The sequence below is a fragment of the Pseudoliparis swirei genome, chromosome 16 (genome assembly GCF_029220125.1).
Source record: "Pseudoliparis swirei isolate HS2019 ecotype Mariana Trench chromosome 16, NWPU_hadal_v1, whole genome shotgun sequence".
Taxonomy (NCBI): Eukaryota; Metazoa; Chordata; class Actinopteri; order Perciformes; family Liparidae; genus Pseudoliparis; species Pseudoliparis swirei.
The window spans coordinates 9,604,728-9,619,220 of NC_079403.1; positions in this window are offsets into that span (position 1 = coordinate 9,604,728).

The window sequence follows — 14,493 nt, forward strand, 5'->3', positions numbered from 1 at the left end:
TCATTTAGAGTACTTGTGCTTCACTGACGTCCAGCCTGTTAAGGTCCTCCTGTTGCCTACCCAGTACTGACTGGGATGTGTTATAATCAGCGAGGTAGGTCTGCACAGATTATGACGGATGACGAATGCTGAAATGAAATGGACGAGCTGAGAAATGTGATATGGAAACGGGAGGGGTAGATGTTGACGTAGTCCAAACGCACGTCTGCACAGAGTTAAGTAATCATTGTGGTCAGGATCAAAATCAGGTTTGCTGCTGCTAGCGCCTCAGTAATGAGATTGCACTAAATGTATCCAGCTAGTTCCATCCTAGCATGCACTAGTAGGACTTTAACTTCAAGGTGATGTTTCCATCTTTTCATAGCAAGTTTGTGACTTACAAATACGCCAGCTAAATAGTTTAATTGCTGACGGCCTGCTAACATGAGCTTCTAATCATCGTTAAATCGATGCTTAAAAAGATTCCCACCTAGCATAAGTGTGAAATAGCGTTTTGAGTGAATACCCGTAAGCTTCTTTCCATCTCTGCACCTTAATTGAAGAGCGAACCAGCTAAGTGCAGCAATCCATGACATGCATTATCAACTGTGCGGATAGTTAATCACCTTCTTGAACTGTTGCTTAAAACTAGGAAAGGAGCTTGAGGAGGCAGTTGTTCGTTAAAAGAATACATACCCCTGCGGTTAACTCGCTCAAGACAGCCTCGATGTAATACACTGAGTTTAGACTGGGTGACTAAGTCTAGCAGGACATTCGAATCAGATTCCGATGCTAGCAAGCCTGATGCAGGAAAAGGACATAATAAGGCTCAGAATTGGTTATGCAAGGAAGAGTAAGAAAGCTGGTGCAATGGGGGCTGTTGATGTAACAGTGTGCGGAAAATGACCTGAAAGGGTAGAGAGCATGCCTCGCCTGCCTGTAGAGGCGATACTTATAGCATGGAGTGGTGATAAAGGAAAATGAGATTGAGAGATAGGAGAAGGGGAGGAAGGAGGTGAAAGAGGTAGCAGAGAATTATGCATTGTGTAAAGGCTTGTCTGTGCTGTCGTGAGGGTTTTCCATGAGTGTTGACACATCCCCTCGAGTAACCCACACAGTATGTGTTTGATAATTTCAAGGGAGATGAGAGCAGAGAAATAGGATGTTTAAGCGAAGGATCGGAGGAGTGATTTGTTAGAGAGGCCTTCACTAGGTGGCAATGTTAGTGAATCTGTGAAGATGATAGTGTCCTATTCAAGCAGCCAGTGTATGAAAGAATGCTATAACCTCATGTAAATTTTTTGAGATACATAGTTAAGTTTGGAGAGTGCAGACTTAAAAATGTTTAGACAGAAAACTGTTAAGTTTTCAGCTTATTGCTGTGCTACGCCTGTGCTTAAGTTAAGTTGTACAATGAGATCAAGGCTTGGTTATTCTAACAACATGACTGGTGTTGGACAAATTGCAATTTAGAGTTTGTGAGCTTGGTAACGTTGACAATTGAACTCATTTTCAAGGAGTGCTTACCTTTATTTGTCTGCGTTAAGTAATTGAATTTAAAGCACAATGAGAGGAGGATGAGATTTGGTGAGAACGAGTGATTGTGTCTCCATTAACAAAAAGGATCTTCGCTGTAGTGAATCCTCAATTGCGAAGAATTATGAGAGCAAGAGTTGGCGCCGAGTAAAACATAACTCTTGAAGAGGCAGTAATATGGGAAACTATGAAGTTTGGTACAGTGTTAGGAACATTCTTGAGACTTAAGGTACTTGCTGTTGAAGATTGTGAGTGAAATTTAAGGAAAGAATTAGGTTCTGAACTGCAAAAAGTTTTGCTAGATGACTTACTGATGCTTGACAGGCGACGCACAAATCTTGAGTAATGAGTCTGTGTATGCGTCATATGGCGTGGTATTGTGAAAAATTCGGTTGATGGGGACTTGGTATAAATATAAGTCATAATGGATGTTATGTCTTGAAGTACATGGAACATTGTTATAAGCAGGTGCATTTCACGGACTGTGCTTCAGGCAGTGAGCGATGAACATAAAAGTTTTAACAAAGCGTTGATCTTGTGCAATTCTTTTCCACATTCATTTTCATTAAAATTAACTTATTCTAAATTCGGCAATCCTGCAAGTTCTCATGACACCAATAATAGAAAAAGTTTAATGTGAGTTGCATTGAAGTTGGCTGATTATTACAAGTCGAATCTAGAACTCATGTATTTGATTATTTATTTAGCCAGTCAAACGCCAGCTGGTAGTATTTAGTTGCAGAGAGTTTGAAGTGGACCTTTGGAAAGGTTACCTTTATACCACAAGGCAACAGGGCATAATGAGTGTCGTTAGGGGGATGGTACAATATGGATGATCTCAAGGTTGAATGCATTCATGAAGCTTTAAAGTATAACTTGATCATACATTCCACTGAAGGCCTTTGCTCGAGTCTGTTGGCACATAAGGGTGCATGGAGTGAAGTCATAATGGGCTGATCATACATCTCTAGGTGAATGCTGCCAGGTAATTTCCTCAGTAACGTTCGCTATCCAATTGCGTTGTGAGTGGGAGCTCCATACGTTATCTGTAAGAATTCAGTACGTGCCCAGATAATGGACTTGACATCCAATTCTCAAAGATCACATACGGGTGTTTGACTTCAATTCCTGTTTTAACTTGGCAGAAATGTCCTTGATCTCCTGAGGTGCAGTTCTATCGGTTGATGTTTAAACCTAAATGGAATTCTCCAAGGGGTTCTGACTGCTCGTTAATTGGGCTTACTGTGAAATGTCCTGACCCGTCTGCTTAATGTCACACTTCTGTCAACATTTAGGAGCCTTCCTTACAGATTTTCCAAGTTCACCTTCGATTTCCCCTAGCTTGATCCATAGAAGCGTATTGGAAAAGGCATGAAATCTCGGTAGTGTTCAATTGCCTACAGCCTCAAACTGCCTTTCCCGATGTCATTTCAGGTACATCACTAATGGGTTCAACTCCAAAACTGTGACGTTCTGTTATTGGGTCATCTCACTTCGTATATCCTCATAATCACATTTCATCAACTGTATAACACGTGTTTCACATTCCTGGTATCCCAAAATACACTGTGTTTCCATACCTCTTCAAGTAGAACTGTTCCCTGATATTCACATCCAAGATACATGTTGGCATTTAAACATAATCTAAGGGTTCTACATGCACCCTATTGTACAATTGATTATGGGTCTAAATTTATCAAGGGTTTCTCACATTCTTCTGAACACGGATCGTGAACTAGGGAATATCATTTAAGTCTATCAATATAGTCAGTAACTTTGAGCAATTTTCAATCAAAGAATATGGCTACATGTGATGAGCTGTATTTATCCCCCTTTGGCCCTTTAGATCACAATGCATCTTGGAATGACTTCAAGAGAATTTTCTGATTTTCCGAGCATGAGATGAGACAAATTTATTTATGAAGTCTTTAAGACTTGACAAATTAATTTGTTAGAAAAGGGAGAACTGTGATTTTCTACAAAAGCAACTTTCTTTTATGCACATAGTATTCTTTCTGATGTCGACTTTAGTGCATCTTTCTGCATTGAAACGCTTGTATGACTTGTATTTACGTATTTATGTACAAATATCTTTGCATAATAGTAAATTATGGTATGCTATTCATAATGGAAATGACCACTATCCTCTTCACCATTCTTAGAACAAAAATGTTTAATCAGAGTTGAATTCCTTGCACAAGTCAAGAAATCAGCTTCTGTTTCATTTCCGCTGCCAGCACAAGATTTTTCTCACAGGGAATTTGTACTATTCCCGTACCAGTGTGTGTATTAAGATGTGTATGAGTTTCTCTTCCCATTTATCTCAGAAGGTTTAAGGGGAACCGTTTCGCTCAGTACTGTACGACTCAGTAACTTTGTCTCATGTTTCATTACGTGACATCAGATAAGCTTCTCTCGTTCGTTACTTAAATTGCGCCAGCATAAAGTTATTACGGGTAACAGCCATGAGCTTTAGGAATAAGATTTAAGGACTTTGGAAAGATTTAATATGTTGGACATTCAAATAAATCGTTCTTCATTGGATTATTTACAAATACACGTTATGGCATGCTAATGAGCTTTGAGGCTTTATGTGCCGTAATATGTGATGTGCTTTTTGGTGCGCGTGGTAGCTAGGCGCTTCCGGATGCTGGTGATCAGCGTGCCTGGACCTGGTTTCCCAATGGATTCGTCCTGAGACCTGCCACAGGGCCCTGACACAGGCCATCTGCACAAAGGCCCATGGAATCACGACGGAGACAGACGGAAACGGAACTGTGCATCCAGGAAGTAATCTTTCCCTGGTCCCTCGTCACGGTACTTTGTCATTTGGGCATGGGGAGTATGGAGGCGATGATCTACTGCTAATGACAGTCTGGCCACATGATCGTTGTGCCAACTTCAGCCTCCCATTGCACTTCTGACCCACCTTCGCCATCACTGGCCTTGGGCATTTCACCCACGGGCATTCGGGGCCTTGAAGCCTGCATTCCTCAGGCGTATTTATCTACACCGCTCCGCATCCTCACCGGCCTCAGCATCGCCCGGGTACCGCTACCACGGCTTCACCGGGCGCACTTGGTCATCTTTTATCATATAATTTATGCATCTTAACACTAAAAATAAACATAACTAACATTTACTTTCAATACAAATCCTTTATGACTCATTTGGCTTGATTTTTAGTGGGCGGGTCATTATGACCCTGAACAGCACAGGTGTCTCATCTCTATGTATCTACATCACCCCATGAAGAAAAGAAAAAAATACAAAATGCAAATAAAATTTAGGAGAAAATACATGTTATGGCAGACTAATGCAATTTAGATTTAGATTCTTTCAATGTTCCTAAAAAATTGTTTGAACATGTATTTTTCATTAAAACGAGTGAGTGCTCCTGATTGAACTCTGATCTATGGAGGGGTAAATAACTCAATTCCACTAAAAACTGATTTAATTGTTAGTAATGTTGTTGGTGATGATGTACAAACTATAGTTTTTAGAATTTTTTGGTTTCTGACCACTTTTGGATGATTCAACATTAACCGGGTCAAATTGACCCGGGAACATCACGGCTGTATGTAAGAAATGAACATAACAGGAGGGTTAATAAAGAGAGCGAGTGGACTTAGTCTATCAGCAAGCTGATGGAGAGGATGAAAATATTTACAAAGCTCTCAGGCCGGGATTTCATTAGGAGTTGTTTTGTGGTGGGTCGCCTCCTTCCTCTCTCTCTCTTCATACCAACACAGAGCGGGAGGACGCTGAAACTTGACCCGTACGTCAATTCATGTGGTTAGATGCCGTAATGACGGCAACGATACAAACATCGGTGAGAAAATAAGACGTTTTTAAAACATTTTTTACATTGGAATCCTGACAAATACCAGAGGAGTCAAACAAAGTGCATACAGTAATGGGTATTGAACTGCCTCAGAACAAGAGAGGCTAAACCTACGGCACAAAATATCCAAAGCCACCAAAGCACAGCCCCACATGATTCAAGCTATAGGCGGCGCATTAACCACTCTATCCTCTCAAGGGTAAAAACATCAACCCACACAGTCTTGGGTAATCGGTAAGCATCAGTCTTTGGGCTAATGTTTCTCTCTTTGCTCAATGTTGATTGGCATGAGGTACCCCGCTGCTGTGTTATTTCCTCTAGCTTTACTCCTCCCATCCACTCCAGCTGTCCCAGTAGGGGTTAACTGACCTCAGAAACACACAGTATACGAGCACCCATGGGGCAGCTGAATGCCTCTGTGATTATCAGGGGGAAATGACAAAGTACATGCATCTCACGACCAATTTAGGAGCCTTAGAGTTCAATTCGTAATAATGGTTTCAGAATATGAAAGCGATTTTCATCTTTTTAAACCAGCCTGTGGATATTAGCTACCTCAATGATGCCAAATGATGTATACAGATGACACAACAGCTTGATGAGATGATTTCATAAAGCGAGCCAACAAACCATTCAAGGTTAACGACAAATTGAAAGTGAAACACTGAAATACAAAGAGACGCAAGGACTCCACTTTGCTAATGCATCTCTTTGAAGTACAATGTTTTGTATTGTATATAAAAATAACAAATATGATCCATGCTTCCCTGAAAATCCATATAAGTTGAAGTCTTGCCGTGGTGTGTTTGTCATTATGGGGGTAAAAGGGGTTGTTGCCTGTCAAACCAAGTTCTTCATTTAAAGAAGGGGACTTTTTTGACCATTTATAATATGTCAACATTTTTGTCTTTTCCCATGAAAATGTAAAAGTAATATTTGATGATTCATCCAACATTCAGGGACTTAGATCTTGATTCAATGCAATAATATCCAACGCACTTGACTCAAAGCGTTGAAGTGTATATCCAACAATGTCCTGGGCCAATATGTTTACCGTTATGAAATGTCACAAGGGTGAAAAACGCTCATCGACTGAGGTAAGATGGAACGAATCGTACAAATACAATTACATCGCAAAAGTGTGGACTGTCTCCTATGTGAGAGAGGTGTGGGTGGAGGCAAAAAGATGGTTACGTATTCATCACTGCGGTTCTCCAGAGACTTGTGTTCTCTGAGTCTCGCCAACCTTCAAGCAGCCAAATAGAATCCCTTATTGGTACTCACACATTCCTTCTGAAACCCTCCCATGCCCACATAGTCCATTTTACTTGGAAATATGTCACATTACAGAAGCTGGAGAGGGTCTAACTGTGATTCACGCATGTCTTCAAGTATTCAAATACAAACAGCAGAACAGAAAGCAACTAAAGAAATCAGTACGAGTTTCTCTTTCTCAGAGATGCTGAGAACAAGGCGTTGGTGGGATCCACTAACTGGCACTCCTTTAAAAACAAGGCCAAGAAAGACTACCTCAGCAAGGCGACCTCAGCAGAAACACTGGGATTGGGAAGGAACGGTTTACGGAACGGTTTAAACTCTTAGTATTCAGTAGAAAAACACCAGCGAATCCCACTTACATTCCTCCTTTAAAGCAATTTAAATGCAATGCATGACTAAGTGTAAGTTCTTAATTTTCTAAGGTGCAGATCAGTGCACAAACAGGACTGGAGGTATGAACCGAAGACGAGTCAAGTTGGCTGGAACAGAGTTCCTGACCTGCTGCTAGCTTTAGGTCAAGTGAACTCAGCGTCCCATAATATGCAGAAAACATGCAGGAACCTGATGACGAAGAGGAAAACGACTGAGATATGCAAGTTGAGGTCATTTAGAGTCAGGTTTTAAGATGAACATAGTTGTTTTCACTCAAAATTAGCAGTTGATGTTGGCTAAGAATTACAGTATGTTCCAGCAATAATGTGTCCTTGTGAAAGGTTATGGAGTCGTGGCTCTTATAACATACAGATGGCTAAAGAGGAATTACAGGGACATACATCAGAAGCAGTTCTATGGAGTTTATTACAGTACAAAGAGCGTTAAAATAAAGAAAAACACAGTTGAGCCATCATCTTTATGTTTCCTTCTAAGGCAATAATCAAATGCCACACAGAATCCATCACTTCTCTCTTTCTTCTCTCTGTTTATGACATGGCCGGAGGCATTATTTTTCTGGGTTGTCCACCCGTTTATTCATGTGAACCTTTTGTTGGCCAATACTCAAGAATTCATATGCAGCGCACAGCAGTAATTATAGATATCTCTAAATCTCAGTAACCCAACTTAGCAGTTACCAGTAGTGTCTGTGAGAGCTCCAACTACAAGGGAACTCACAACTTAAACACAACAAAATAACATCCAGTGTAACCAATCCAGAGCTGTTGTCTTTGACTTCGTAAATCACTACTGACCCAAACGCACTACACTTCTTTAAGCAAACTACAAACCTTGCCCCTCGAGTGATTGATACTGTACAGATAAACAAATAAAGTGTTTCCTTGTTTGTTTTAAATGCATTCTGAACCCTCCAATTAAAACCCATGCTATCGCAGACTTGAGTCTGTTTATTTGTGACCTCTACAGTGGCTTTAAGACTGAACCACGTTCTCCAAATGCCTCCGTCGAAGACTGATCTGTTTGTTACAGCAGAGTTGAGGACATGACAAAACATCGGCAGGATTGCGCGAGGCACCCTCTTCCCGGAGGACGGGGGTGTTTATAATTTCTAAAGGGCCCCTGGGTTATTGACTCAGCTGAGCCCAAACTCTGCAGCAACCCCAGATAGTAACAACATGGCCCGAGGGGGTTTAAACGGGAAGACGGTGCAAGCTGAGATACTGTACTTTTGGATAAATTCACACACAGATTCATCTTAATAGTGTAATTTAGTCTCCTGGTGGGATTTAATGGATGCTTATTTTGAATATCTGTTTTATGTTTTGCATTTTAATGTGGGTTGACTTATTTCCAAAAATCCGTGGTAATGTTTCTATGCCTGGTTAGGACTTTTTTTTTAAGAGAGCCATGGGTAAGAAAGAAAAGTCAATGTAGTTCACATGCTGTTTACGTAAGGAAAGCCTGGCTGCGGATAAGAACAGGTTCCAGGGCCTGAGTACACCAGTGTGTGCGTGAAACCCCCGCATACACACACGCTGAGTTTGACCAGAATAATACAGAAACGGCCAAAGAGCACACATACACACACACACACACACACACACACACACACATACATCGATAATCTATTCTTATTTTAAAGTTAAGTGCCAATAACAGTGCAAGATCAATATTATGTATTTGAGTTTACGGAGCCATACTGACAGCCCAAATAAGAAACTATTAGAATGGAAGAACATAGAGACAAATGTATTTGTTTATGCTCTTGTAATCTGTGACTGAGATGTCTGATTGCAATGAGAAATCACTTTAATAAAAATGACTAAACCTTCAAAGCATCAAGATTAAAGGCAACATTCACTCTTCCTGTGTTATCTGAGTCTCTAAAGATCCTCTGGCTCAACAGATCGTGCCGTAAGAAAGCAAAATGCATCTATACAGTATGACAGAATGTTGTTTCATTTCAATCCAACGTCATTCGACTGATAAATTTAACAGGACTGGAAGGAAGTTCAAATCTATTTTTTAAAATCTTCTATAGATCTAATAAAGAGCTTTAAATATTCATGGGAGAGGTTAACCAAAAGGAGAAGTAGCAAGCCTCCCTCAGCGTCCCCCCCAGTATTTTCCCATCCCTCCCTGTGTGTCGACATAAAAAGGCAACCTTGGGGAGCCCAGACCTAAACAATATGTCTCTTCGAGGCCCGCTTCATGCCTTCCCACCACTTCCCTCCCCAATCTGTCGGGTGCTTCCTGTTTGTGCAAAAGATTTGTTGTCTTTGACGTATCTGTTCCTTTAGCTCCGATCAAGAGGAGTGTGGCGAATACATAATTTTACATCTCAACGGCTAACCTCGAGGTCAGTGATTTCCGTGACGTTGAACAGGAATTGAAGCTCTGGGGCAAAGGTTAATCCAAAACTAGTGTGTTTTCAGGTTTAACTACACGTATGCCTGACTACTTATCGCTCCATCTAAAAAAACAACAGAACAAAAACACACTAATTGACCTGTTCGTCCACGTCTACCTATGGGTATGAATAAAAGTAACCTAACGTCATTCTTGTCCTTTCAAACACACCTTTTTTAAAGCAGGCTCGAGCCGACAACAACACCACTGAGGCAGGGCAATTCAGTGTAAGAGATGCAGTAAATATTTTCTGAGCCTTGACTGCACCAGAGGGATGTGTGGAGCTGTCCTTGGCGCCTACGCACACTGAGGAAATAAAAAGCTTGATAAAGTCATATTGGACAGGTCCCCTGTGGGCCATCTGCGCTACATGTTTAGGACTGTTACGAGCCCAGAAACTTGTTCTGTATTGATGGATATTATATTAATGTAAAGAGTGAGAGTCCACAAAACATCTTTTTAAGACACCACATTGTTTATCCGTTATCATCCACCACCAGATCTAAATCAGTTATATTTTTGACAACTAATCCTCTCGGCTGCCCCTAATAAACATCAGTCTGAAACACGAGTCTCATATGTTCTATTTATTGTACCACTATAATTGCTGCAATATTGTAAACATAACTGTTTATGTTAATTAGGTTGCTTATTAAATTGATAAATGTCCTAATTTACATATCTCTATGTCATCATGTTCGCACACAACAAGAGTGTATTGATGGAGACAATATCGTGTTTAACAATAGACTGTCTTGTGATGTGATCACAACAGGCGTGATGCCAAAATAATGCCTGAGGCGTAAAGTGGGGTTGCAAATAATAATAATAATGTACACTTTTATTAATCCCCAACGGGAAATTAGTTCTCTGCATTTAACCCATCCTTGGTTATTAAGGAGCAGTGGGCTGCGGTGAAGCGCCCGGGAAGCAACTGGGGGTTCAGTGCCTTGCTCAAGGACACTTCGACTTGCAACTAATGGGGAGAGCGGGGATCGAACCCACAACCTTGTGGTTGCAGGACGGCCCTCTTACCCCACTGAGCTACAGCCTCCCCTCAAATGGCCCCTTGCCCACTTCCAGTCCCCCTGAACTTCAGCCGCCTTTGTTCCAACCGCGCACACGTTCACACTCGGCTTTCAACTTACACATAACTACATACCTGTAAAGTGTGGTGACATCAAACCAGGCCAGGGACGTAAAGCGGGGGAACAATGGGCCCTTTGGCCTCCTCGCTTAGACCACACCCATCTTTACAATTGGCCATCTTTACAATTGGCCAGCTTTACAATCGCGAGTACACGGTTGCAACGGTATCCTGTTGACTAATTGTGTCCACTGAAATTGGTAAAAACAGCTTGTGTGTCTGTTCGCACTCCAGTAAGTGTCTCCAGGAACACACTGTTCCACGTCAACACACACACAAACTCACAGGCTGAAAACAATAGCAGCATTGCTGTCGCAGCTGGTAAACTAATAAAAAAAAGGATGTTATTGAGGAACCTCAATAACATCCTTTTCTTTATTGTTTGCAAGAATCTGTCCACACATGCCTGACACTTAGAATTTATTGCATACTATATTGCATACACTATATCATGGTGTCCGGGTATTGAAATGGTACAAAGGGGTGGTTCAGTTAGCCAACTGACATGAGGGGGATTTATAATGTGACATGTTTACAAAGTTTATATTTGGCATGTAAACTCTGACCTCGTCACTCACGGCGAGCATTCACCAAGTTCAACATGACAGGAAGAGGCGAGCAAATAACAATAAACGTTCCTCCTCACGGGAGAACTTAGACCCAGTCCACATATGGATGCTGGGCTGGAGGTGGAGCGTGTGAACTGAAATGCAACATACTAATACAGCAGGGACTTTCAAAACAGAGTTAGCAAAAAAAACAGCAAAGCAGACCAGAGACAATAGTGATGGATCACAAAGACTCTATTTGTGAAATGTTATGGAGGTCGTGATAGGTATGAAGACATGGATGGAGCTGAGCAGCGGAGATGAATGTGGCAAAGGCTATGTTTAGTAGTCAATGAAACCAAGGTAACAAGGTAACATCGACCATAAATCATCCATAAAATATGAAAATAGTCTGTGTGACGTCACCCATGGGTGGCAAGAGCCGTTGCTAAGTTCAAAGTAGGTGGCCCCGGCCCTCGCCATCTGGGCAGTGGTTAATCCAAAAAGGTGTATTGTCAATGTGAGCTGAGGCGGACCCGGGTGACCCAGCAGAGGAGACCGCTAGCAGCTAGCGACCTAGTGCTACAAAACCACTGGGTTTTTATCAGGAGAAGAGCGTTGGCGTTAACCTGACTGACTAGCCAGTGACAAACGATTCACGTTACATGACAAAGAGGCAACATTTACTTGTAGTTTTGCTCTGTATCGGTGGTTTCTAGACAAAGGACTGTGTTTGTTTGACGCCTTCTTCCACCTCCTCTCCCAGCAGCGCTATGTGGACTATTTTGTTCTTTATACTACGGCAGTTTCTCTGACTGTCTATCATGACACCGGTGTGTTGATATTGGTCCATTAAAAGCTTGGTGCATTGGTAACACCACACTAAGCACTCGTAAAAATCAAGACCGTCTCTACATCTTCCGGCAGAGACTAAAAACACATCTTTTCTGACTATATATTGAATAAAAACAGATTAGGACTTTAGTGGCACTTGAATGGCACTTGAATGGCACTTACTTATGGTATTACTCATGGTATTACTTATGGTATTACTCATGGTATTACTTATGGTACTTTTGTAGTTTGGCTTTCTTAAAGAAACATTACTTTCTTGATTCTTGTTGTTTTGAGTTTGTACTCATGGTCGAATGCACTTATTGTAAGTCGCGTTAGATAAAAGTGTCAGCTAAAAGTTATGTAATGTAAAGTAATATTCGCCGAGGGACACTGACCAACCGGCCGCATTTGGCGAGTTGGGAAAGAGGCCGTTTGAAAATCCACATCACGAAACATTACAATCATGAATCACATGCAAAAGTAATAACCAAGCTCAGAAAAAAACAGCACATTATATCACAATTAAAATATATGCAAACATTGTGAGAAAAACCCCTTTAAAAACCAAGGCGTAAGCCGAAAGCAGACCTGCAAGAGAGCAATTAAACTAGCACTAAATGCGCCTGAAGCAGCAAGAGGGAGCACCACACCTACTTATTTTCATTGAAACCCAAGTGTTCGTGGCGCTATTTAGGGGCAGAGTTAGCATCATTGTTTCTCATTAGTGCCAATGCAAGAATGAGGGAGGCGGAAAGTAATGTTGCAGAAAATTGTGTGATGCAGTAATGCTAGTATTAAGCGTAACCTAGCTGCACTGCTTTATCTTCTCACTTTTTTATCGATTTGGCTTTATTGCTCACCGAGCCCCAGATTGTGCCTTTTTGTGTTACTACGTGGACGTCAAAGAGTCAAAACCCTCGGAGTACCTTAAAAGGGAAAGTTGAACCGACCCTTCTCCCAACAAACGTTCTGACCCGTTTAACACAGGTGTATCTAATAACATTATAAAGTGTTGCATTTCATTGCAGTGATTGCTGGAACATCCATCATGTTATTAGTTCCACCTGCTGTTGTGAAACCGGTTCACGAATACCATTCATGTGGGAACGATGAGGCAACGATTCTTCTATGGTGAGAATTTCTAAAAGAACAAGTTCAAGATGGACAGCCTTTTGAAAAGGGAGAAAAGATGATGCTCATTAAGACAACATGTCGGCCCGTTTGCACGTCGATGTCTCTATGCGGAAGAGATATGTTTCTTGTGTAAGAGGTTTGGCAGTTTAGCCAAGTTTAACTTTTCAACAGAAACTAATGGCTAACATGTGAGGAAAGAAACATGCAGCTCATGTTCTTGATATTTGTATTGGCCCCTCGACACTAGTTTAAATGCAATACAGTCACACAAGGATTTTTGATGGAAACCACATAGCAACATGTCAATATGTGAACACAGGAATGAGAGATGACTCAGCTTCTTTTCAATCCATAGAGTTCAGCAGTTTACGACGAACTGAGGCCTCCAGATCTCACAGAGTATTGTGTTTCTGCGGCAGGTGGTGGCTGTGTGACGGTTCGGCATTTTCGTGCCCGTGTTGCTCTGGTGCAAAAGGTCCGTCGTTACCCGCAGTGCTGGATGCTAGCAGTAATTACCTGGGTCATCAATTCATCCTACAACCGCTTAAGTGCTAACGCAGCTTATCTTGTTAGAGTAACTTGATGAGCATGAGCATCGCCCACTACCGCGCCTCAATATGAGCATTTCAGATGAATCCATGACATGACATCTTTGTACTTATTCACCCAGATATGATGTATTACCCAATAATAATAATAATCATTTATTTTATATAGCGCTTCTCAAGGCACCCAAAGTCGCTTTACAGTGTCCAGAGTCCAGTAGTCATACACACACACAGTCATACCGGTGGTGGTAAGCTACATCAGAAGTCAGACTGACGGAAGCGTGGCTGCCATTCAGCACCTACGGCCCCTCCGACCACCACCAACATTCATTCACATCCATATGACCGGGGTGAGGCTGCGGTGTGTGTCTTTATGATGGTGGGGGAAACCGGAGTACCCGGAGTAAACCCACGCAGGCACGAGGAGAACATGCAAACTCCACACAGAAAGGACCTGGAACGACTGGGATTCGAACCCAGGGCCTTCTTGCTGTGAGGCGACAGTGCTAACCACTGAGCCACCGTGCTGCCAATAGATGATAGATATTCCCTGGATTTGGGTTGCATCAAGTTCCTAAGTGTTGCATAACATAAAGTCAGAGAGAAATGGTCATTAATGTGTTTTTTTTAAGCGTATGATGGAGTTTATTTCAGGGAGTTTTACTTTGGCACCCACCGTGAGCTGAAATAAACACCACCCATCCATTCTAAAAAGGTAAAGTCACATATCTCTCTCCCCCCCCCCCCTCCCCCTTCCCCCTGGACCTTTTGTAAATCAACATCTGTTTCTGCTTGTAGATCAGCGTTATGGTGCGGGGTGTTGCAACAACATCCTGTCCT